Below are 27,505 nucleotides of genomic sequence, written 5' to 3' on the forward strand. Positions count from 1 at the left end.
TATCCTAAAAGGCACAAATTGGCGAAAAAATCCGATAAAGTCCGTAAGAGAAAAGAAAGGTTACAGACAAAATCTGTTGATAAATTTAAAATCCTTCTCGGTTTAAATATGGACCGAAGAAGTGAGGTAGAAAATACCTATTTTTGAATTGTCAAGCATAAAGTCGATAAAAAGTTGTCATTAAAACGCATTACGACGGGCCAGCTACGCGGACCGGGGTCTGCTAGTAATTTATAAGTTAGAATGTAAGCGGAATTTTATTTTTTTGTATTTTCTTTAATTGTAAAAATATTTGTTAACAAATCGCGCGATTGTTTTCAAAAATATTTTCGCCTGCGGCGCAACTCCTTTTCAGAATGTATTTCCTCATTTTTATAAAAACTTTTTTTCTTGAATAGTGAAAATATTTTTGGAAAAAATCGCGCGATATTTTCGTCTGCGGCGCTTTTCGTTTTCCAGAAAGTATCTGAATATTTTTACAAAAATATGTATCTTCTTAAAATGTGAAAATATTGTTGTTAAAAATCGCGCTATTTTTTTCAAAAAAATTTTCGCCAGCGGCGCTTTTTGTTTTTCAGAAACTATTTGAATATTTTTACAAAAAATTTTATCTTCTTAAAACGCGCCGGCGGCACCGTTCGTTTTTCAGGAAAATTTGAATATTTTTACAAATATTTTATGTTCTTAAATTGTGAAAGTATTTTTGTAAAAAATCGATTTTTCAAACTTTTTATTTTCTTAAATAGTGAACATATTTTCGTAAAAATTTCACAATGTTTTAAAATATATTCACGTCTGCGGCGCTTTTCGTTTTTCAGAAAGTATTTGCAAAATTTTAACAAAAACTTTTTATGATTGCCTAAGTGTGGAGTATTCCCCCATTGGCTTAACTTCATCATTACCTTTGAGAGTAATGTTTACAAAACGCACTGACAGCATGCCTAATTCTGGGATCACTGGGGCTGGCTCGACAAATCTTGTCGCGCTCATTTGCTACGAGTAATCCAGCCGCCTCTGCTAGGAAATTTAGTATAACTTCGGGTATTCGACCATCTGTTCAATGATGATGTTCTGCTACCAGTTATCTGAAGCTGTGATTGGTGAACTCTGTGAATTTTGGGCCAATTTGCTTTACCATGATAAAGGAAAGTACGGCGTTCAGAGATAATAAAATCGGCGGTCTGATTATGGAGACGATTAAAGCAGATGGCCTGAACCAAGAGAATGATGGTGACACGATCGCTATGTCTGACAAACTATGGCATTCTACGCCAATTCTAGTAGGGCTCCTCATTGACGTAGATCTATCATTCTACTCAACCAGCCCAATATCTCTCTGGTTATTTCCTACGACCGAATGCCACAATCATGATGAGCATCAAAATCTCCTAAGACATGTCGGTTATGAACTTCGAAAAGTGGGATAATTATAACATGGAATACAGCTGTTTATCGACATTTTCATAGCTGACATCTACCGTCATACATTCCATGTACGACTCATTAGCGCCAGGCTCCAGCGAGATAGATCTGACTCAGTATGTCAAACTGGGTATAAACCCAACCTGGGCCCCTTTCTTCAAAATGATCAAATAATAGTTTTAGGAGACATAAATGACCAGCACGACACCTGGTGTTCAGCATTAGGATGTGACGCCAGGGGCAACCATAGCCATGGCACGTGGACATAACACTGAACTCGGGCCATCTTCCCATCATGCTAAAAATCAGCCTGTCCGAACCACATATGCCCTCTGAAGACAGAACCTTTACAAATTTCAACAAGGCAGATTGGGCCAATTTCTATCAAACCACTGAAAAAAATTTTCCATCTTATCACCCCCAACATCAGCCTCAGCGGGGGAAAAAAGCCTTCAGACAATTGCTACTTCGTGCCTGCAAGAGATACATATCTGGGGGTAGGATAAAAAAATCCTCCTAAAATCCATTCCGTACTGCAGCTGCCTTCTGCGTGCAATTCGTAGAACACCCCCGACCAGGAGAAGAGAAAAATCAGCAGAATTTCACGTGCTCTAAGATCAGACGGGGGCTTTGCCAACATCACGTTAGAAAATGTACTGAAAACCATTAAAGCCGCAAAGAACTCAACAGCTATTGGCCCAGATGGACTGGCAACAAAATGTTAAAACACATAGGACCCAATATTGCCTCATACATGGCACACACATTTAACTTATGCTTCAACACACTCGAAATTCCAGATATGCGGAAGATAGGGAAAATATCGGCCAATCACACTGCTGTCCCCAGTAGTCAAAATACTAGAGGCAATAATCCTACCCGAGATCTCCGATCACCTACACCTTGCTGACCACCAACATGGATTCCGACCTGGAAGAAGTACGGTCACAGCTCTTAGTGAGGTAACCTCCAGTATAACGGAAGGGCTCAACAGCAAGAGACCTTAAAAACGTGCAATCCTTGTGGCTCTGGATTTGTTAAAAGCTTTTGATACGGTTAGTCATACCACTCTCTTAAGAGATGTTATGGAGACAACACTCCCTAACAATCTTAAGAAATGGTTAACTAACTACATGGCGGGTAGACAATCCTACGTGGAATTCATTCAGGGGACAAAAATCCCCACCAAGGAAAAACAAACAATGAGTGCCCCAAGCAGATGTCCTGTCTCCTGTTGTTTAATTTAACGTATCCAAAGCCCCCAAACAAAACTGGTGTCATACGCCAATGACTGCACAGTCATATCAACAGGCAGAGAAGTTCAGGTACTAGAGAGCAATCTTAACAACTACCTCCCCTTACTGAAAAACTTCTTCTCCAACAGAAACCTTCAACTCTCCGCCCCCAAATCTACAGCAACAATCATAACATCCTGGACAAAATAAGTGAACCTAAATGCAGATTGGTGATCAAATAATCCCAACAACAAAAAATCCCAAAATAATAGGCGTCACATTGGACAATCTACAATATTTCTGTAAACATGCTAATACAGTACCTGAGAATGCGGAGAAACGCAATAAAATTCTTAAAGCCTTAGCCAGCAGCACTACAAAGCAATTGGGTGTCCCCTAATGGACTATGCGGTACCAATCTGGGCCCCAAGTATCAGCGATACACAATGGAGTAATCTCCAAACCATAAAGTGCCAAAACCCAAACCACCCAAACTGCCTTAGCTCCAAAAAGAACCGAATAGAGAGGACCACGCCCATAAGGCAAGACTTCCGCACAGAATTTAATTTAATTTAACTATATTGAACGACCTAGTTCACTATCTAGTTCAATGGACACCGATCATTTGTATGAACAAACTGCGTATACTTAATATCTCACGTTAGCTTGTATGATGTTACTCATGCATTGTTGAACTAGGACAGTGAACTAGGTCGTTCAGTTGACCAACTCTACTATGCACGCGTGCATAGGCATTTTTGTTTCTTTTCTCTGCTGACCACCAATGTTCTATTCTCAGCAACACCTATGATTAGTTTTTATTTTTAAATACCACAGTGCAGGGTCGCAATTGCAATGACTTTTCATTGAAAGGGGGGGTTTCTCGTGCTCGTGCACAATGTTTTATTTTTGGAGTAAACAATACAAACAGAAGAGGCCAAATGACAGTAAATAATACGGAAACCAACACAAATGTAATGCCCTGAAAGGATGCATGGTTGTAAGGACATTTGTATTGCTTTTTTTGTTTGTTGTGTGTGTTGTTGAAAACATTTTTACCAAACCGCCGCACACATCCACACATGCTTACTCACACATTTCATTTCTAAGGGAAGCATTTGAATGCAAGGGTATTTTTATTTATGTGTCCTTTCACTAAAATACATCTAGGCACACCCACACACCCACCCGCACATAGTAGCACCAGTCCACAGTTATACACTCGGCATTTGTTTATGTGTTTCTGTTTTTGTATTACTGTCGTCGTCGTCCGTCGACAAATGGTTGTTTAGCTTATTCTTTTGTTTGGTTTTTATTATTATTTTATTTTTCTGTTGTCCTGCCAAAGTAGTTAACAGCTTTTATTTACTAAACAAAAACAATGAAACCTCCAAGTGTAGTGGTAGAGTGTCTGTGCGTTTGTGTGTGTGAATGAAAAGGGTTCAACAAGGGCATGTAAGATAGAAAGGAAGTGACCGCTTCAGTTACACAAAGGCATCAATTCAAGTGTCATGTGTTTGAATATTTACATGCTCACACAAAAAGGAAGAAATGGGGAAACAACATGCAAAGGACTTTAAAAAGGATAAAACAGGAAGAAACCGAAATAATTACAAACAGTGTTTTGGTTTTTTGTTACCGTAAAATTTTGTTTATATCATTGTCAAAAATAACATTTTAATTGGAAGGATAAGAATTCACATGAGATTGAGAATGATACCGGTTTAAGGATAAAAGAGGGATTGAAGAATATCCTACTTTTTGTTTTTAGTAAATTGCATGAGTGATGATATGTTAAAATGTTGGTATTATTATGTGGATTTGATGTTTTTAGTTGTTGCAGAGGATATACATATGTACAAAAATACACGATACATAAATAATGCGTTGCTAAATGGATTTTTAGAAGCTACAACTACTTACCAACAATCACAGAGTCTCGAATCTAAAAAAAAGGGAACTAATCAGCAACACATTATCTTATCTGACTGACTGAGAATCCTGGTCTACTGATTGAATCCTACACATTATTGTGGAAGGAAGTCCATACAGGAACTGAATAGTTAAAGATGAAACTACCGATGGCTTATAAGCTACCAATGTCTCGTAGAACAGCCCCATGGGGTTGAAGCTAGTGCTTTGATGACTTTAATCCTGGATTTCACTTTATATAGGTAGCGTGTGACGAGAAATGGAGAAGATTGTCGAAAACTACCCCTTTATATTTAGATTAGTGACTGTGAGTATTCGCTGATAGAAGAGTCAGCTTAAGATACCATCCAAATGTTTGATGGTGCATTGAGTACTTTCGCAACATAAAGATTGAACGAAATGGGGTCTTGTGATATTTAGATTTTTCGCCGCGGGATTCGTCGAATGCTTTCCTACTATTAAGGTAACTAGCAAGCCAACACGTGACACCTTTCGTGGAGAGTAGTCTTCTTTATATCCTCGAACAACTTGGCATGGTTTACAGTATCTGAGGCATTCGATAGGTCAAGAGCCACCATGACTGTTCGTCTGTTTTGGTTCATCCCTGTACTGATATGTGTGGATATGGCGTCTAATGTTGTTGTAGTACTATGCATTTTCCGAAATCCATGTTGATGTTGGGCAACTGGAAAACAGCTTCTCATCGTGGGGAGGAGTAGTGCCTCTAGGAACTTTGCTACTGGCGATAGGAGTGAAATCGGCCTGTTCGAACCCCCTCTGCTGGTATCCTTGCCAGCCTACAGTAGCGGGACCATCCTGCCAACTTTCCAGGCTATTTGTACAATATGGGTGATTAACGATAGGTTGAGGACACTTGCTAAGTACTCAACTCCGGGTTCATCTAGTTGCTTAAGCATTAACATCGACATTCGGTGAGGGCCCAACTCTTTAGATGATTTCGCGTTTCGGATGACATCTGCAACATCGCGCATCTTAAATTGTGGTGGTATCTCCGCGGGTGGGAAGGCCCTTCAGATACTGCCTAGCACACTCTCGGGGTGTTCTATGAACTGCCGGTTAAAATAACACGCGCACCTCTTTGGGTCAGTTACTGTCACGCCGTTAAAAGTAACAGCCGTTCCGTCATCCTTCTTTCCCGGATTCGAGAGTGATTTAACCGTTGCCCACAATTTGCTTAATCCTGTACCAATGTTACATTGCTTCAGGTGATCTAGCCACTTTTTCCGCTTATGTTCGCCTACTATCCTGTTGACTTCAAGAGTAAGCTCTCTAACTCTGGGGTCTTCAGGGTTCGTGCGACGAAGCTCATTACGCTCATTTGCTAGTCCCGTCGCCTCTGCTGGGAAATTTGGTCTTATTTTGGGTATTCGACCAGGAGGTATGTGGCGAGCGGCTGCTGCAGTGATGATGTCCCGGAAAGTTCTCTCAGCTACCTGAGGATCTGAGGGGATGAGCAGCTCTCTGAAGCGGTAAAATCTCTGAACCCTTCCCAATCAGCTTTCCCATAGTTCAGGAAAGTATGGCGTTCAGAGGTTATGAAATCGGGTGGTCTATTTACGGAGACGATGATAGAGAGGTGGTCCGAGCCAAGGGAAATGACGGGTTGCCAGAATACGACCTGGTGGCACAATGGTGATATCAGGCGAGCTGTGGTAATCTCCTCTAATCCTTGTAAGAGCGTCTTCATTCGCCGTGCAAAACAAGGAGCTATCGATTTGCTCGGCCAGCGCTGTACCCCTCTGGTCATTACCTAGGACGGAATGCCTAAGCTTATGATGAGCATTGAAGTCCCGAAGCACCAGACGGTTATTGCCCTCTAAAAGCGAACTAATACCGGGCACAGCTATTCATCGGCGGTATGTACACATTAAGCAGCTCTATCTCGGCAGTACCAGACTTTACTGCTACCCCCGTACATTCCACGTATGTCACTAGAGTCAAGCTCAAGCGAGCTTGGAAGGCAAGTCCTCCTCCGCTTCTGGTGCGATCCCTCCGCAAAACGTTGTAACCATCACAACAAGCAAGCTACAGGTGGCTGTGAGCTTTGTTTCCTGGATCGCGGCAAACATGATGTTTTTCCAAGTCATAAAATCCACAATTTCGCTGACCTTATTGCGGAGACCGTTGCAATTGAATTGCAGGAATGATGTATTTCCGGAATGATGCTGCGTTCGTTGTTGTTGGGGAGACTGCGGGGGCGTCTCGTATTCCGACGGCGACGAAAAGTTAGACGACGAAGTCAAAGACACACTGGGCGATGTTCTCGAGAAAATACAATGTTTTATTCTCATGTGAATGTCACGGCTTCGAGTAGGGTATCCAAATGCAAAGCCTGCCGAAATAATGGTTTTAGACCCCAAGCATATTTGGACGTAATGGGTTGATTTAGCCATGTCAGTCCGTCTGTCTGTCTGTCTGGCTGGAGCGCACAATAACTCTCAAACGGCTCAACCGATTCGGTCCAAAATGTGGCTTTCGTAATATTTTGTCAAAATTTAGTTTAAGTTCGAAGATGGGTTATATCGGTCCACTCCTTCCAGTACCTCTCCCATAAAAGTTCGGAAATGTTCGGAAAATTTGTGCGCACGATAACTCTTGAAGGACGTAACCGATTTGGTCCATGCTTTGCACATCGTGAAATTTCTACCAGGCTTAGATGAGCCTTAAATATGGACTCAATCGGTTGATTCCTTTGAGTACCTCCCACACAAAATTTCGGAAAAGTTCAGTTTAAGACCTGCTCTCGAATCGCTTTGATTTTTGTTGTAGCAACTTTTATTCACTGCTCCCCCATGCAACGATATATGTTTCATCAGGGAGAAGTCCATACTTCATGAGAAAATAGCCTGAAAGGTGTGAAAAACCCCTATGACACCGTGTGTAGTGGCTGGAGCTCTAGATAACTCTCGTACGGATCTGCCGATTCGTTCCAAAATGTGGCCTTCCTAATATTTTGTGCAAACTTAGTTTATATTCAAAGATAAGCCATATCGGTCCACTCCTTCAGGTACGTCCCCCACCAAAATTCAATTCCATGCAATATAGATAAGGTTCGAATATGGACTATATTTGGCCACTCCTTCGGGTACCTCCCACACAAAATTTCGGATAAGTTCACTTTAAGACATGCTCTCGAATCACGTTGATTTTTGCCTCAATTTCGACACCAAAGTTTTTTCAGGGGCAAGTCCATATTTCCCGAGAAAACAGGTCGAACGTTGTAAAAACAACCCCTATGGCACCATATGTAGTGGCTGGAGAGCTCGAACCGAATACTGCGTTAGTCCACACTTACGATATCGTAATATTTTTCGAATATTGGATGAAATTCGAAGGTGGTGCTTATAGGTCCGCTATTTCCGGTACCTCCCCACAAAAATTTGAATATCTCTTAATATTGTCGAACTTAGTTCATGTTCAAATTTGTGCCCTACCCAGCAAAATAAATTGGAAGCAGTGCAATGTAGACTACTACTATCACGGCATCTTTTGATGCAGTTCAAACGGAGTCATGAAAAAGGCACTCCATTCCTCACATTCTAACCGCTTTTGGATGCAATCCAAAGAATCACATCCATTTGCAGTTAAAATGCAGTGCCAAGGGTCAGTTAAAATGCAGTGCCAAAGGGTTAGTTAAAATGCAGTGCTATGGAGTGCATCTTTCAGTATGGAGTGCATCTTTCACTTCTTGTAAAAATCATGAGTGAAAATGCATAATTGGATGCACTTCCAGATTACTTGTACATATAATTTAACTGCATCTTTGGAGGCAAACATTTTGCTGGGTATCTGTCCAATTCTTGGTGTACCACCCACACAAATGTTCAACATTTGTGTGTGTTTAAGGGTGTGTTCGAGTATCCTTTGGACATTTTTACCGAAGGTTTTCCTAGAGGCCTTTTTACAGCGATATTATATTTTTCGTAGGCTAGTATGGTAAACAAGTCCTATGTATCGATATCCCCGCAAGTTTTGGAGCTTTAATCCTATCCATATTTTTGTTGGTTTATACGCCCAAAATTTTGAAGACCCTCTAAATACATAAGTTTTTTCTTTTTTTGGAAAAAAGCATTTCAATCCACACAGGCTGTGGGTATATCTCTGTTCAATTTAATACGCTCCACCATAGTATGGAGGGTATATTAATTTTTCCGTTTGTAACGCATTCAGCATAAGTTCTTGTATTGATATAGTCCCCATATAACGGTACCTCCCGATTTTTGGTATTTTGAGGGTTTTAGCTACAATTTTTAATTTAACATATAACGTCACCTCCCGATTTTCGGTATTTTCAAGGTTTTTGCCTCAATATTCCACGGAAATGGCTCAAATTTGGTAATTAGTCTTTGTTGTGGGTATTCAACTTTCACCTCTAAATTTGTTTATATAGGTCCACGCCTTCATATGGCCACAATAACCCACCGAAATGGCAGAAATTTGGTATTTAGCCTTTATTGGGGAAATAATGATAGCTTTACACTTCCATATAGCCCTCGTAGAATGGCACCTCCCGATTTTCGGTATTCTAAAGTTTTTGACCTCAAAATTCCACCGAAACAGCTGAAATTTGGTATTTAGTCTTCGCTGGGGTATTCAACTTTCCGCCAGAAATTTCTACGTACATGTCCACACCTTAATATAGCCCCCCATAGAAGGGTACCTCCCGATTTTCGGTATTTTGCAGGTTGTGGCCACAATAACCCATCGAAATGGCTGACATTTGATATTAAGTTTTCGCTGGAGGTATTTAACTATTCCCTTTAAATTTTTCGGTATTTTGAAGTTGGTGGCGGTATTTGACTGAAATTTGGTATTTAAGTTGGAGGTAAAAACCTTGCCGATTGAAATTCGTCGGTATAGGTACACGTTTCGACATAGCCCCATAGAACGGTACCTCACGATGTTCGTATATCTGAAGGTTGTGACGTCAATATCCTACCGAAATGACTGAAATGTTTTATTTAGTCTTCCATGGGGTTATAAAATATTCCAGAAGAGAATTATCAGTATAAGTCCACGTCTTCCTACATTCCCCATAGAAGCGTACATCTTGATTTGCGGTATTTTGAAGGTGTTATGCACATTATCTTACCGAAATATCGGAAATTTGGTATTTAGTCTTCCTTCCGCCAGAAATTTTTCGGTATATATCGATGTTGTGATATAGCACACATAGAACGGTACCTCCCAAATTTCGGTATTTTGAATGATAGCCACATTATTTTACCGAAATTGCTGACATTTGGTATTTAGTCTTCTTCATAAACGAAAGGAAACTACTTCTACCATTTTACTTCAATACAACTCGTGGTGGAGGGTATAACAATTCGGCCCGGCCAAACTTAACGACTGTTTTACTTGTTGCCACTTATTTATTGGGAAATATCACTACAGGTGATGGTTTGAGATAAGACTTCAGCTTAGTTCCATAGTTTTCTCATCCTTGTATCGGTCCATGGTCCGTGTGATTGTAGTATTATCTTCGACTATATATGCATTTCTAGAAGCTATGTTTTTAGTTTCGGAGGAACATCCCCTTGCAGTCATGTTTTGATTCATGGAGGATAAAAAGGCCCATAAGGCTGGTTATAACTTTAACAGGTCCATGTCATAACTAAACAGTTTCGATCCTTGTATATGGCCTTTACATGAAAGCTCGATATTTGTCTGTTACAATAGTCAATTGATCTGACCAGACAAAACAATTCATTATAAAATTCAAATATTTTATTTCAAAACATGGAACTTTAAAATTTTCTACATAAAGACTAGCAAATATCCTTTTCAAAAATTAATCAGACATCGTAGTCAAAGGTTGGTGGGTACTGCATAAAATTAATAATTATGTTATATTTAAATGGTAAACTGAATAAATATCAATACTTACACCTGTACCAAAGTCTTTAGCAGCACTTTGACCGTACAATAGGCCCAATACAACAACTCCTAGAACAAGTGATAAACCTTTCATTTTGGTAATAAACGAACAAATGAGTTGCTTCCGAAACGGCAGATTAATTTTTATAGGGGTTTTTCAATAGTTAAAACAAAGACATAAAAAATAAAAATTACTTGCATACATATAAAAGTACGGAGCGTGTGATGGAATACATACATATATGGAAGCTAATTTTGTTTAATGATTCCAAACAAATCTGTTTATTGCCAATAATGGCAAATGAATTTGCAAAATAACACATTTCAATTGATGCTATGATTAATTATTATACCCTACACCTCAACTGGATTTTGAAAAAATATAGATTATAAATACATTGTAGGGGTATTGTTGTATAACACTTATAATATTATAACTTATAATTGTGTCCCATAGGAATTTATAATCCATTAAGAATTACCTTGGCGAATTAAATTACTTAACAATGTATCAGAATACATTTTACAATGTATTTCACATTTTTTGGAAGCATAAATTCCTTTATGGTCTTTGTAAAAATTATTTTGCCCTCTGAAAAGGTCATGTCCAGGTTGTGGTATAGGGTACAACACGCTATGATCCGCCTTTCTATAGTTTTTTTGTTTGAAAATTCTAATAAGCATCTCTACAAATAAAAAAAAATAAAAAAACAAAGCATTAGCCGTCATCTAAGATTTTCACCTTTTAAAAAATGTGTGTGCATACCATTCAAATTTGAGACGTGACTATTACTACTAATTTCACTATTTTCAATTTGTTACCATTGTCTTTTTCAAAACCATATGCAATGAATAAATAAAGTAATGAAGTGCCAGTAAATATAAATAGGCACTGTATTCTGAAATTTCTTATCATTCGTACAAATTGTGTCTTTCAACAGTTTTGCAAAGTTTAAATCCGAACTGCAAAAATGAAACTTTTCGCAATTGTTTTGGGTGTTATGTTGGTATCCCTACCCTATATCTCGGCCTGTTCTCAAGGTGTAAGTAGTAATGCAATTCGTTGCTCTCTGTAACAAAATTTAAATAATACTTCCTTTTTTGTGATAGTGGGTAAGTGATGGCATTGCTGCTGCAAATAGAATGCGCGAAAGACAACAACAAGGATGTTGATTTCATTTGCAAGGGTTCCGGCTAAACATCTACCTATTAATTGAAACAAATAAAGAATTATAATAAAATAATGTTGATATTGGCATTTCATTTCAAATAATGAAAGTGTTAAAAATGTCTATTGTTCGCTCGAATAAATATGTATCCACATAAACAGCCCATTGAGCATTTCTTTGGGACTTCCTTAACTCGAACAAGTAAAAAAGGCCGACATTTTTATACCCTCCACCATAAAATATTTTTAACTCAAATGGAATAATTAGTTTGCACCTGTGTACACAATTTTAGGTGCAAAAAACTACAACAAGTGCTTAAATTATGGCTTTGCCGATAGAGATATACCTCAGCCCATGTGAATTGATATATTCATCATATCTATGCCATAGATATATCGCTGTAAACCAAACCACCAATAGTATCATCGGTACAAATTTCAAAAATCTTCGAGCAGGCCCTAAACTGCACTTAAGGGGTTATGGCAGTTTAGGATCTTATTGAGCACAAAAAAAAAAAAACAATTGTTTATGAACTTTTTACAAAAAATCTACAAAACAATAAAACTTTTTACAAAACTTTTTTTACAATATTTTGTTTTCATCAGAGCTACTTTCGGATTTTTGTTGTTGAAAAATAGTGCACAGTGTTCTGACAAATGGCCGCCTACGAAACAGTGTTTGCTGTGCACACTGTAGTTTCAAAACGAATAAACCGAGGAACATATGTTTTTGTCGGATAATTAAGAACCTAATAACCTTGTCCTTAAGCGAAATGGAATTGAAAAATAACCATTAAAAATGTAGCTGTCAAAGTAAAAAAAATTATATTTTAAAAAAAATTGATGGTTTATTCAAATAATTTTTTTAAATAAGTCTCTCGCTTAGGGACAAGCTTTTTATGTGTATAATAATCCTACAAAAACATATGAAGATCGGATTATCTGTTTTCGAGTTACAGTGGGCGCCGCATTGAAAAGTGACATTTCGAAAAAACCGCGTTTAAAACTTCTATTTTACATAAAAATCAGTATGAATTTTTCCTTTGTAACAATCATATCTCATCTAATTTTTGTCCGATCGACTCCTGTACTTCAAAAAGGACAATAAAAAATTTCCGAGCTTGTAAAATTTGCAAGTGACCACACCCCCTTAAACAAAAATGTTGAACTTTTGTGGGAGAGGAACTCTAGGAGAACACTTATATGGACCATTTTAGAAGTTAAATTAAATTTTGACAACATATTAGGAGATCTAAAGTTTGTATCAAATTGGTTGCTCCATTCAAGACATATCGCTTGTACGATTTTAGTGACATTATTTAACTGTTGGGGGAGGTACCGGATGGTGTGGATCGATATTGCCCATCTTCGAACATAAACAAAGTTTGGACAAAATGTTACGAGACCAAGTTATGGACTAGATCGGTTGATCTGCCACTACACATGGCGCCATAGGGTTTTTTACAACTTTCGGGATATTTTCTCAGGAAGTATGGTCTTACCCCTGAAAAAACTTGTACCGTCGTAATGGGGGCAGTGAATACAAGTTATTCTCAAGAGAATTAAAGCGGATCGAGAGCACGTCTTAAATTGAACTTTTCCGAAAATTTGTGTGGAGTCCGTATTGGAACCTCATCTATGTCTGGTACAAATTTCACGATGTGTAAAGTTTGGATCCACTCTGTTATTGCCTTCGAGAGTTATCGTGTGCACAATTTTATTGACAAGTTTTGAACTTTAGTGGGGGAGGTACCCGAAGGAGTGGACCGATACGACCCATCTTCGAACCAAAATATTACTAAGGCCAAATTTGGGGGGCTATACAGAAACATATATATTGACGGTTTTTTGTTGAGAACTTCCATGACCTTTGAAAACCTCAAATGTCAATTTGAATTTAAAAATTTTAGCTCAAATCCTCAAAATAACCCTAAACGTCAAATTAAAGCTAATTCTGACAATGTGGCTAAAAACGTCAAAATACCTGAAATCTGGCGGTACCGTTATATGGGGGATATATCAAAACGTGGACGTGGAAAAGATGCATATACCCAAAATTTCAGCGCCCTATCTCTATTTTTGTGGATGCTAGAGGGGTTACCATAGACGGGCGGACGGACGGACACGCATATTTATTTATTTATTTCTTTTTTTCAGTGAATGCAATTTTAAGCCCTAGGGCCGATTATAATTAAATTGCAAATTAAACGACTCCAAGTTACATATAAAAATGTTGTTATCTAAAAATAAGTTATAATTATGATAAGTTACTGAGCGTTCGGCAAGTAAATAACTACTCAAATAGAATGATTATCATGAGATAAATACAAATGATTTTTTTTTAATTTATATGTACTAAATATTTTCTCAATGACTGATTGGCAAGTAGAAAAAAACTACTCAAGTATAATAGTGTTGATGAGATAATAACAAATGTTTTAACGATTTTAATAGATATTTATATCGACTCAATATTTAATCGTGGTCAAGGATATATATATGTATATATATATATATATATATATATATATATATATATATATATATATATATATATATATATATATATGTACTTTAAAGGGTCGCAAACGATTATTTCGTTTAATATACTCTATACTATGGTTATAAAAAGAGCATTTAATCAACAATACTGGGTGCCACCGTGATGCAATTGTATGCACGCCCGCCTTGCATGTAGAAGGTCGTGGGTTTGATTCCCAGCCCAGGCAACATCAACGGTGGCAAAATACCCCTCAGTAATGTTGGCGACATTTCCTGAGTATTTTCAGCCATTAAAACTTCTCTACAAGTGGTGTCTTAAGGCACGCCGTTCGGACTCGGCGATAAACAGTAGGTCCAATATCATTGAACTAATATGAATCGGGGTGCACTCATTGATATAAGAGAAGTCTCCCTTGTCCCGTCTAAGCTGTTTGTGGAACAATAATATTATTAAATGCCCAATACTTTTTTATAATTTGAAATTTTATAATTTAATAAAAAAGTTAAATGGAAATATTTTATTGGACATGGAAGAAATCGCATTTTATATTGGTAATTATGTATATTTGAAATATGGATTAACCTATTTATTACATTATATAATCATTTGGTTCCAGATGCCTTTTTCCCGCTGATGATTTCAACTTTAAGGAAAATGTATTTTATTTCACAACTAAGGAGAAGCGTTCAACGATGTTTTTATATTTTGGTTTTCTTTTAAAAGTGTGACTTTTTAAAAACGATGTCATTCAGTTTTTCTTTTATTAAAGTCTGTTAGTTATTTCTTTAGAATTTTATGTACTGTTGTTGCTTTTGTGTTTGGTATTTGTATGTCTTTCAATAAGCCACCACCATGTATAAATGTGTGCATATGTTAGAGATAGCCAGTGAGCGCTTACTGAGAGCATGTGAGCATACATTTCAATGCGTTTTACAGTGAAATTTACGCTCTATTGCTCTTTTGTGGCTTTTGGGTTTGTATTTATATTATATTTAAAAAAATATTTGTTTGCAGCCAAACATAAATTTGTTTGCACCGAAACAAATATTTGTTTGCACCCAAACATAAATTTGACAAATATTTGTTTGAACCCAAACATAAATTTGTTTGCAAATTCACACAATTTTCTTCTTTTCCTCTTCGCTTGCTAGGTTGGTTAACTGTTACAGAAAATAATGACTGCTTGTGGATAAATAAATCGCAACAATAACAACAAAGAACGAAACACCACCAAAGCAAAAACTATTTTTTTTACCCTCCCGTTTTCGCTTCTGCGTCTTCTGTTACACCATACACACAGCTATTTCTCAAAAAGAAAGCCGAGAGCCATGTTGTTAGTCTATTTGACAAAAATTTTCTCTCCACCCATAAAAAATATGTTCTAACATAAAACATTAGAAAATTTTGCAAACACATATTTGTTTGCAACCAGTCCCTATCACATTATGTTTGGATCCCAACATCTATTTGTTTGCAACCAGTCCCAAACAAAATTTTATTTGGATGTAAACCTATTTCTAACATATATTTTTCTGGGTGTAGGAACCGAAGTAGCCTGGTGGAGGCCCTAAAATTCTATTCGAGAATGTCTCCTCCAAGAAGTATTTTTTCTGCTCAAAGGAGGAGAGTTTAGAGTGCCATTGTGATGGCCTTTCTTATTTTTCCTGTTCAATTTAAGCTTCCCCACTGCTACCCTTTTGTTTTTACCTCTTCTTTATTGGGAAATGTCACTAGTAGTGACTCACTACAGGTGATGGTTTGAGACAAGTCATGTTTTGATTCGTGGAGGATAAAAAGGTCCCTAACTAAGGCTGGTTATAACTTTAACAGTTCCATATCATAAGTAAACATCGGTGGACCCTATACATTGTTATGTCTCAAAGAGCAAGCGCTCCTCGTTCGATTTAAAATTTGCATGAAAATACCATCTTATAATTTTATATATTTTATAAACAAAAATATTTTTTTTTTGTTAACTTTTTGTATTTAATTTAGTAGATAATCATTGACTTAATAATTAAAACGAAGAAAAGATCCGAAATATAGTTCAATGGAGCTGCCAGATGTTTTATATTTCATACTATGCCATATGGCATAGTTTTTTCCCAACGGAAATGTTCCACTTTGTTTGACTCCCAGATCTTCTATTGTAAAACCCCTAGACCTTCTATAAGAAGACCTCCAGATCTTGTATAAATAGACCTCCAGGTCTTCTAGAAGAAGACCTCCAGATCTTCTATAAGGAAACCTCCAGGTCTTCTATACGAAGACTTCCATGTCTTCTATAAGGAAACCTCCAGATCCACCATAGTAAAACCTCCAGATGATGTATAACAATTCTTGCAGATTTTCTAAAATAACTCCTCCAGATATTATATAAGATGGCCCCCACTTCTTCTACAAGCTGACCTCTAGCCCTTCTATAGGATGACATTCAGGTGTTCTATAAGAAGTCCTTCAGATCTGCTGTATGAAGACATTCAGGTCTTCTATAAGAAGTCCTCCAGTTTTTCTATAAGAAGGCCTCAAATCTTCCATAAGAAGACCCTTGGTTTTCTATAAGAAGACCCTAGCTTTTCTATAAGAAGACCCTAGGTTTTCTAGGTTTTCTATAAGAAGACCCTAGGTCTTCTATAAGGGGCTTTAAGTGTTCTAAAAGAAGACCTCCAGATATTCTATAAGAAGACCTTCTATGTGAAGACCCCCAAATCTTCTAATAGTAGACCTCCAGATATTCTATGAAAAACCTTCATGTCTTCTATAAGTAGACCTCCTGGTCTTCAATGAGAAGATCTTATGCTTTTCTATAAGAAGGGCCCCTGCTCTTCTATGAGAAGACCATCTGGTTTTTTGTAAGAAGGTCTCCTGCTCTTATATAAGAAGACCTCCTTCTCTTCTATAAGAATACCTCCTGCCCTTCTATATGCAAACGTCCTTCTCTTCTACAAGAAGACGCCCTGCTCTTCTATGAGCAGACCTCCTGCTCTGGTATAAAAAGTCCTCCTTCTCTTCTATAAGAAGACCTCCTGCCCTTCTACATGCAAACGTCCTGCTCTTATATGAAAAGACGTCCTGCTCTTCTATCAGAAGACGTCCTGCCCTTCTATATGCAAACGTCCTGCTCTTCTATGAAAAGACGTCCTGCTCTTCAAGAAGAGGACCTCCTGCTCTACTATAAGAAGATCTCCTGCTCTTCTATAAGAAGATCTCCTGCTCTTCTATAAGAAGACCTCCTGCCCTTCTATATGCAAACGTCCTGCTCTTCTATGTGAAAACATCCAGTCCTTCTATGAGACGTCCTTTTGCTCTTCCAGGAGAAGGCATCCTGCCCTTCTATGAGAGGACCTTCTGCTCTTTTATGAGAAGACGTCCTGCTCTTCTGTAAGAAGGCCTCTTCCTCTTCTATAAGGCCTCCTAGTCTTCTATAAGATGAAATTTAATTAAAATCTTGAATATTTTATTTTTGTTTTTTTTTTCCTTTTTTTTCTATGCCATATGGCATAGTGTCCAAAAACCACTTTTCCAAACAAAATGTTAAAAAATTAGTTTTTATTATTCATATAGTGGGCTTAAGTATATATAAAATTGGAAAAATATATTTTTCAGATCAAAAGAAGCACCGAAAGGGATATGCTATTCACATGAAAACTCGATATTTGTTTATTTAAATAGTCAATTGATCTGACCAGACAAAACAGTTCATTATAAAATTCAGATATTTTATTTCAAAACATGGAACATTTTCACAAATTATTTAAAATCCATCGTAGTCAAAGGTTGGTGGGAACTGTGTAAAATTAATAATTATGAAATATTTAAATGGTAAAGTGAATTAATATCAATACTTACACCTGTACCAAAGTCTTTAGCAGCACTTTGACCATACAATAGGCCCAATACAACAACTCCTAGAACAAGTGATAAACCTTTCATTTTGGTAATAAACGAACAAATGAGTTGCTTCCGAAACGGCAGATTATTTTTTATAGAGTTTTTCAATAGTTAAAATAAAGACATAAACAATAAAAATTACTTGCATACATATAAAAGTACGGAGCGTGTAATAGAATATATACAGTGTTGTGCATATCAAAAGCAACAAATCGAGGATTTTGCAGTAATTCAATTTTTGGATCCGTTACAATTTTTAGAAATGTAATATATTGTAGCCAGTTGTTCTTTATTATGTACAGAGAGCTTCCAACATGTTGTGTTTGTACTTTGTCGTTGGATGGGATAACAACAACAATAATATTGGCTGATCTTCGAGAACGTAGATTGCAAAACAAAAGCAACAATAGAATATTATTAAAAATTGTAGTGTCGTCGGTGTTAATTACCTGTACTTTTGACTTAAATTTGCCTTTTGGGGCATGGTAGTGTCATCTTAGAAAGGATTTGCATTTGTTATCCTAACAGGGTTGCCACTTTCTACCACTTTTCCCATGGTCTGGGGAAAATCTCACAATACCCTCAAATCAAAAATTTTTTCCCTCATATAAACATTTAAATTTTAAAAAATTCATTCGGAAAGTGGATTAATATCAACCGTTCTTTTGTTTGCCGCATAATAAAAAAGTTAAACAACCGAATAGTAGTAAATACGATACATCCTGGTGTAAACCCCTTGAGGCCATTGACACATTGTGACTAGAAACGTTGGGGAAACTTTGAAAATAATGCGAATAGAAGCACCCAAGTATTAGTTGGGGCTCTTATTTCCGATACATGGCACAGAGTACTTCGCAGAGGAAGTTTTGAAAACAATTTGAGAAGTTATACAGCTCCCAACTCAAACAACACAACGGTCAAGAACCCATTGTTTCAACCAACAGTTAGTAAAATATCCTCATATGGCTAAATAATGCAGGTTTTTTTTTATATTTTTTGTTATAAAATCTTATTTTTAATATAATTTATTGAAAATAAAATAAAAAAAAATTTATTGGGTCACTTAAACCATATAAAACATTGCATTTTCTACCAGTGTTTCATAAATTGTCTTTCTTTGGGAATGTCTATGGTTTCTTGGCCAGTGTATAACTTTTCAAATTGTTTTCAAAACTTCTTCTGCGAAGTACTCTAGGTCATATATCGGAAATAAGAGCCCCAACTAATTCTTGGAAGTTCCTATTAGCGTTATTTTTAAAGTTTCCCCAACGTTTTCCGCCAAAATGTGCCGATGGCCTTAAGGGGTTTACACAAGGATGTATTGTGTTTACCAATATTTGTTTTTATACATTTTTATTATGCGGCAAACAAAAGAACGGTTGATATTAATCCATTTTCCGAATGAATTTTTTAAAATTTAAATGTTTATATGAGGGAAACAATTTTTGATTTGAGGGTATTGTGAGATTTTCCCCAGACCATGGGAAAAGTGGTAGAAAGTGGCAACCCTGTTAGGATAACAAATGCAAATCCTTTCTAAGATGACACTACCATGCCCCAAAAGGCAAATTTAAGTCAAAAGTACAGGTAATTAACACCGACGACACTACAATTTTTAATAATATTCTATTGTTGCTTTTGTTTTGCAATCCACGTTCTCGAGGATCAGCCAATATTATTGTTGTTGTTATCCCATCCAACGACAAAGTACAAAAACAACTTGTTGGAAGCTCTCTGTACATAATAAAGAACAACTGGCCACAATATATTACATTTTTAAAAATTGTAACGGATCCAAAAATTGAATTACTGCAAAATCCTCGATTTGTTGCTTTTGATATGCACAACACTGTACATATATGGAAGCTAATTTTGTTTAATAATTCCAAACAAATCCGTTTATTATCAATAACGGCAATTTGCAATATAGAAAAAATAAAATAAGAAAGCATAAGCCGTCATCTAGGAATTTCATCTTTAAAAAATCGGTGTGAACACCACACAAATTCCGAACGTGACTATTACTACTAATTTCACTAATTCCAATTTGTTACCATTGTCTTTTTCAAAACCATATGCAATGAATAAATTAAATAATGAAGTGCCATTAAATATAAATAGCCACTATATTCTCAAATTTCTTATCATTCGTACAAATTGTGTCTTTCAACAGTTCTGCAACGTTTAAATCCGAACCGCAAAAATGAAACTTCTCGCAATTGTTTTGGGTGTTATGTTGGTATCTCTACCCTATATCTCGGCCTGTTCTCAAGGTGTAAGTAGTAATGCAATTCGTTACTCTCTGTAATAAAATGTAAATAATACTTCCTTTTTTGTGATAGTGGGTAAGTGATGGCATTGCTGCTGCAAATAGAATGCGTCAAAGACAACAACAAGGATGTTGATTTCATCTGGAAGGGTTCCGGCTAAAAAACTGAAAAAATAAATAATTATAATAAAGGATGTTCATGTAGACATTTTATTTCAAATAATGAAAGTATTCGTAAAAAATTCTATTGTTACTCAAGTGTCTATTCTTCGCTCGAATAGATAAATTTCCACAGAAACAATTTCATTATATTAGGGTACTTGAACTGATGAGGATATGTTGCGAGATCTGAAACCTTAGTCATGCCTGTTTTACCAGTTTCCTTTTTCTCCATTAGTAAAAAAATTGCTGTAATGAAATATAAAACAAGTAAGAAAGTACCAGTCAGATGTGCCGACATAGATATACCCTCAGCCTCGGACCTAGAGAAAAAAGTCAACATAATATTCTGACCTTTATAGGGCTATAGGGCCAATTTTTTAGGAAGTGTGGACAGAACAGTTTGACGTACGTGTTGTGTTGTTTAAAGTGACTTGTAAAGATCACGTTACAAAAGCATGGAGTTTACTTGTGAACATTTTCGTCCAATCATTTTTCACAATTTTCGACGTGAATAATCACGGCGAGAGTGAATTGATCGTATTAAATCTTTGTATGTCGATAAAGGACCATCGAATAGCACTATCAAAATCTGGTTTAATGAATTGAATCGTGGCCGACATTCGCTAAAGAACGAAGGTTTAGAGTATCGTCCCAAAACGACAGCAAGATAGGGACATCCTTTGTTAATTTCTTCCACCAACTAACATATCGACGCCTCCAAACAATAGTATGCTAAGTCGACTTAGTATGTTTTCAAGTTCTTTACATTTTTGCGTTTTACGTCCTTTAACTTAAATTCTGTCATTTTGGTAATGATCGGTCAATCCGAACAGAAGTTATAAACAAATGTTTGCTCAGAATAGTAGTGAAGGTCAAAGAAAACTGTAAACTTTGAGAGCTTCTCCTGCAAAACTCACTTTTCAGACTTAGCATACTATTATTTGGAGGTGTCGATATGATATTGCATGAATACCTGGTCGCAAAATGGTTTTTTTTTGTTAGATCCAGCACAATTTGAAAACTGTTCTAAAAAAACTCTTGTCGATTAGTGGAAAGAAATTGTGAAAAAATACGATCGCGGTATCTCAATGACGTTTATTAGATTGTCACAGACGACGAATCTTGGATATATGCGTATGAGCCCGAAACACAACAGCAATCGACCGTGTGGTTCTTCGAGGGCGATACCAATCCTACGAATGTTGTTCATGGAAGAAGCACTTCGAAGCAAAAGGTTGCCTGTTTCTTCGGCAAAACTGACCATGTGACTATATGGCTTGAGCAACGTAAGACGGTTAATTGTGAGTGGTACACTACAATTTGTTCGCCTGAAGTCTCCAGAGTCATTGTGCACCATGACAATGCCTTTTCTCGTATGTATTTAGGGGGTCTTTAGAATTTTGGGCGTATGAATTTGCCGGGGGAGGTACTTAAAGGAATGAACCGACATTGTCTATTTTAAAGTGTATCTTCTTTTGGAAGATAGAAGAAGGGGTGGACCTATAAGCAACATCTTCGAATTTCATCTAATATTCCAAGAAATATTACGATATGCAAAGTGTGGACAAAAGCAATACAGTGCACGAAATAAACATATATTCACATGTAAATTTGTATTTTTTTCATAATTCAGATGACGTTTATAGGATTTTATAATTTTGTATTTTGGAGTTGGGCATTCCCCATGATGTCAATATATCAGTTATTTGGTTTTGCGACAAAATACAAATTAAAATTAAAAAAACAAAATAAAAATTTAAAAAAAAAATGTTTCTTATTTTTCGTGCGAAATAATGGTTCAGGGCAATTTTTGCGGATTTACACGTATAAATTTGAGGAAAACTTTTTACAATTTTTGTATTCTTCCTTGGTCGATTCGAGCTTACTAACATTTGTTTACATCGCATTTTCGATACCTGAAGATCAAGTTGACTGTTGTTTTGAGATGCAAAATTATTTTAACTGCAATAAATGGGAAAAATAAGCAATTCTTGCCGTCAAAGTGGCGTTGGAGAACCCTCCAGACTTTTTTGACGTTGAAATTTGCGCCCAATATATGAAACTTTTTAAAAAAACTGGATTTAGTTTTTTGACTGATACTCTTTTCATGCAATCTGAAATGATCCTTGCCTCTGACAACAACATATTCATCTCCTCTCCCACGTTAAAAATTTGTTTCTTAAAAACTACCTTAAAGTGTTGAACAAATCTGCATTTTAAAAATAATTCGGAGACACTTCTAAACTAAATTACTCGTTGGACATCGGCGATCTAAAAAAACAACGATTTGTAAAAAGTTTTCCTCAAATTTATACCTGTAAATCCCCAATAATTGCCCTGAACCTATCATTATTTCGCACCAAAAATAAGGGAAAAAATTTTAAAATTGTACAAATTTTTATTTTGTCGCAAAATCAAATAATTGATATATTGATATCATGGGGAGTGTCCAACTCCATAATACAAAATTATAAAATCCTATAAAAGTCATCGGAATTATGAAAAAAAATAGAAATTTACATGTGAACCTATGTTTATTTCGGGCACTGTATTCGGTTCGGAAGTTGTCGTGCGCACCAGCCACACACATGCTGCCCGTAGGGGTCTTTTACAGTTTTCAGCTCATTTTCTTAAGAAGTATGGACTTGCCACTTAAAAAACTTGTACCATCATAATAGGGGCCGTGAGTGCAACATGCTGCAAGAAAAATCAAATCGATTTGAAATTTTGTGTGCGAGGTACCCGAAGGAGTGGACCGATAGAGTCCATATTGGAATATGATCTATGTCTGGTAGAAATATTACGATGGACCAAATCGGTTACTACCTTTAAGAGTTATCATCGTACAATTTTTCCGAACATTTTCGAACTTTCGTGGGGGAGGTACCGATAAGGCCCATCTTAGAACTTGAATCAACTATGGGCAAAATATTAAGATAGCCAAATTTTGGATTGAATCGGTTTATCCGCACGAGAGTTACCGCGCTCTCGATCCACAACACATGGTGCCAAAGCTGATTTTTACAGCTTTCAGGCCATTTTCTAAGGAAGTATTGACATGCTCCTGAAAAAACTTGCACCGTCGTAATGGGGGCAGCGAATACAAGTTGCTATAACAAAAATCGAAGCGATTCGAGACCAGGTCCTAAACTGAACTTTTCTGAAATTTTGTGTGGGTACCCGAAGGAGTGGACCGATAGAGTCCATATTGGAATATCATCTATCATCTAACCAAATCGGTTACTACCTTTAACGGTTACTACCGAACTTTTGTGGGGGAGGTACCTGAAGGAGTGGACCGATATGGCCCATCTTCGAACTTAAACTAAGCTTAGACAAAATATTACGACGACCAAATTTTGACCAAATCGGTTGATCGATTCGAGAGTTATCGTGCGCACCAGCCAGCCGGGCAGTCAGACGGACGGACATTGCTAAATCGACTCCAAATTGTCTGAAACGGATTTCGTCCAAACATGCTTGGGGTCTAAAACCATTATTTCGATGAGGCACATTTTGCCCGTATGAAAGTGTTAGCATAAATGCTGAGGGTATAAAAACATAATGGAATTTTGACCTTGAAGATAAAGCTGAATGGATTTTATGTGTTCACAATTATCACTATTTAGGAGGAGGGCTACAACCTTGCCTCCACGAGTAATCCCAGTTTCCAAGCTCTTTAGAAGATATATGCCGTACAAAATGATCCCTTTTGATATCAAAGCTTCAGGTCTTTGGGAGCCCATAACCGTGAAAGTTGAAGTGATAGGGAAAAACGTCGGGACACGCGTCTTCTTATTTTTGGTCTTCTATCACGTTGCGGTGTCAAAATAAGGTTAATAATTTTCGTGCCACATAGTGTAATTTAAATTTGTGCGCTGACGAAAATACTTCATGTAAACTTTATCTAATTTATTGTAAGTTGTATAAATTAACATGAAGAATTTGATGTTATGCATTTTTTAATTAAATAGACACATCCCCTGAAGAAAAATGAAATAAAATGAATTCGATTTACTCAACTTAGGTCTGCAAACCCAAACGATAAAAAGTTAAATTGGGCTCAAAAAAAAAGAGTGACCGAAAACGTTGCAGGGTAATGATCTGCGAATCTGCACCTGGAATCTTCTGACTCTTTACAATAGGTGAAGACACTAGGGTACAAAAATGTAGCGCTCTAGCTTAATTATTGTGGAAGCTAAAGTGATTACAATAGACTTATATGCCTATATCTACCTAGAATTTTTGCACTGATCAAACATATCTATATTTATTGGTTCGCAAATGAGTATTTTAATGTGTTACAAAAGGGAAAATAAAACTAATAAAATATACTAAATAAAACAAATCTCATGTGGATTAACCCTATGGAATTTTTAAGACCCATTGTTCACATGTAAATAAGTCAATAAAATTAATACCAACAATGACTTGTTAACAATAAAGAATTTATTTAGCAAAAATACAAATATTTTTTATTTAAAATGTACTTTCTGGACAAAAAGTAACATGAATTTGTATTAATAATTTGCAATTTTGAATTAATTATTTATGTGTCTCAGAAAAATATAAATTGCCCTGCTCCTTTTTCCATTAACTTTAAAAGAAACGAAGGTGCTCAAAACACATATTCCACCGACGAAATGAAATTAGTAGGGACAGGTTTGAGTATTTGCGTAATAGCACTGCAATATACCTTCTGCGAAGCTTTGCCTCCAGTAAGTAAATACGCTAATTAAATAGTGATTTTAAAGCTATTTTATTTCTTATTTGGAATAGTTTAATACGAACTGGGGCTGGACAAAATAATGGTTGAATAAATAACCTAGAAGGGCAATGTATTTTAGCTTTTAGTTGCACTTTACTGTTTACATAAATATACTTAATAAATATAATATAGAACATTGTATGCCTTGATTTAAAAACGCATATAAGTTTTAGTTAATTCGTTTTCAGTCACATAAATTATCTGTTGTATATTAATTGTACACATATGTATTTAGATAAGTTGACACAGTTCAATAAAACGTTCATCCATATGTTCGATGACACATACCATACAAATTCAAAAATTCCTTTGATATCCGAATGACTTTTCGAAAGGATCAAAGTCGGGCGGGGTCGACTATATGATACCTACACCACTGTGAATATGTAAAATATATATGGGAGCTATATCCAAATCTAAACTGATTTCGATATTATTTGTTTCATTTATTTCTAGACCGAATTCAGTCACACATTCCAAATTTCATCGAGATCGGACATACACACAAAAAAACGGCCTCTCTAACATATGTCCCAAACATATTTTGCAGCAAACATATATATGTTTGCAACAGTCCCAAACATAATATATGTTTGGGTCTGCAAACAAATATATGTTTGGGTGCAAACATGTATGTATATGTTTGGGTGCAAACAAAGATATGTTTGGGTGGAAACAATTTTATGTTTGGGTGCAAACATTTTATATGTTTGGGTGCAAAAAAGTACAAACCCAAACGGCACAAAACAAAAAAACAAACACATGCACCAGTTGGCGCTTACTGAGAGCAAGGGAGCGTAAAATTCAATGTAAAACACTTTGAAATGTGTGCTCACTTGCTCTCAGTAAGAACTCACTGGCTATCTCCATAGTATACACAAATGTTGAGGTTGTTTATTGAAAGGAAAAAGAACAACAAACACATAGGTACATACAAAATTCCAAAGAAATGCATAACACACTTTAATAAAAGAAAAACTGATTGAAATAATTTGTAAATAGTCACACTTTTAGAAAGGAAAATATATGTATATAAACGTAGTGTCCAATAAAATAATTCCATTCAACTTTCCGATTCAATTATAAAATGTATTGGGCATTTAATTTACTAAAAATCACAATTTCTTTAAGAAAACACAAAACACTGATTTATTCACTCACTTTACCTTCTTGACTCTACAAAGGCATCTAAAACACTGAAGAAAGAAAAAAATATAATTCATATCATTTCTTCTTTTCTTCGTCGCCTGCTAAGTTGGTTAACAACAACAAAACAAGAAACACACGAGTTTGTCGCATACATGCCACCAAAGCCCCCTTCTTCGCTTCTACGTCTTCTATTATACAATACACACAACTCTTCATTATAAAACAGCATTCCACAGCCGCGAGAGCGCTGTTATTACTCTCGTTGACAAACATCCTCTCTCCAACCATGAAAAAAATGTTCTAACATAAAAAAATATGTTTTACCCAAACATATCAAATTGAGATATGTTACAAAATGTTGCAAACATATATTTGTTTGGACCCAAACATATTATGTTTGGATCCAAACATATATTTGTTTGCAACCGGTCCCAAACATATATTTGTTTGGATCCAAACATATTTCTAACATAAATTTTTCTGCGTGTATATATCACGAATGTTGTCAAAAATTTCATATTCCATTTCAAAAAAAAAAAATGTTAAATTTCTTTCGCGCTACATCAAAGATTTTTGGTACATAGGTTAAGAAAAAAATTCCCAGTACGAATCCGCTCGCGAGCCAGTTTTTTGTTGATGCGGACAAAAGTTATGGCGGTTTTATTTTCGTTTTGAAGAAAAAATTATTATTAAAAAGGCTATTTATTTTACCGCGAGCAATTGCTACTAAAAAGTTATCTGGAAGTGGCTTGAGTTAGTAGATTGCATAATATTTGTTAAATGTTACTCAGTACTCGCGAAATGTATAATAAATTGATAAATTATTGAATGTAAGTCAACTTTTTTCAAAATAAAGGTCCATTTACCCGCTATAAAATTACGAAAAAATTCGTATGGGAGCAAAACTTAACGGCGAATCAAATGAAACTAAAATCATACAGATTGGTATTATAGTTTCGATGTCACATCCAAAATAAACACATATTTTGGTTAAACAAATAATTTTTTGATTGAAAAAATATTTTTTCACATTCAATATGTAGTATAAAATTTTGGAAAAATCTATAGGAATACTTCCTTCATTTTGCTTAAATCTCCCATTAAAATA

General features: G+C 36.1%; 5 long non-coding RNA genes across 5 annotated transcripts; 3 read left to right on the forward strand and 2 right to left on the reverse strand.

Moving 5' to 3' along the window:
- Window positions 1-10,315: 10,315 nt before the first annotated feature.
- LOC141391436 (uncharacterized) lies at window positions 10,316-10,638 on the reverse strand. The gene is made up of 2 exons (XR_012409648.1): window positions 10,498-10,638; window positions 10,316-10,435 (listed from the first exon to the last, which is right to left on the reverse strand). It is a non-coding gene; the product is annotated as an uncharacterized lncRNA (long non-coding RNA).
- Window positions 10,639-11,279: 641 nt separating this feature from the next.
- On the forward strand, window positions 11,280-11,731 carry LOC141391437 (uncharacterized). The gene is made up of 2 exons (XR_012409649.1): window positions 11,280-11,530; window positions 11,598-11,731. It is a non-coding gene; the product is annotated as an uncharacterized lncRNA (long non-coding RNA).
- Window positions 11,732-17,787: 6,056 nt separating this feature from the next.
- Window positions 17,788-18,157, reverse strand: LOC141391438 (uncharacterized). The gene is made up of 2 exons (XR_012409650.1): window positions 18,008-18,157; window positions 17,788-17,945 (listed from the first exon to the last, which is right to left on the reverse strand). It is a non-coding gene; the product is annotated as an uncharacterized lncRNA (long non-coding RNA).
- A 1,852-nt stretch (window positions 18,158-20,009) lies between these two features.
- Window positions 20,010-20,571, forward strand: LOC141391439 (uncharacterized). The gene is made up of 2 exons (XR_012409651.1): window positions 20,010-20,324; window positions 20,392-20,571. It is a non-coding gene; the product is annotated as an uncharacterized lncRNA (long non-coding RNA).
- A 4,476-nt stretch (window positions 20,572-25,047) lies between these two features.
- Window positions 25,048-25,405, forward strand: LOC141391440 (uncharacterized). The gene is made up of 2 exons (XR_012409652.1): window positions 25,048-25,198; window positions 25,260-25,405. It is a non-coding gene; the product is annotated as an uncharacterized lncRNA (long non-coding RNA).
- Window positions 25,406-27,505: the final 2,100 nt, after the last annotated feature.

This window comes from Musca autumnalis, unplaced genomic scaffold (assembly GCF_047663935.1).
Source record: "Musca autumnalis isolate F117 unplaced genomic scaffold, ASM4766393v1 scaffold_1, whole genome shotgun sequence".
In the NCBI taxonomy this organism is placed as follows: Eukaryota; Metazoa; Arthropoda; class Insecta; order Diptera; family Muscidae; genus Musca; species Musca autumnalis.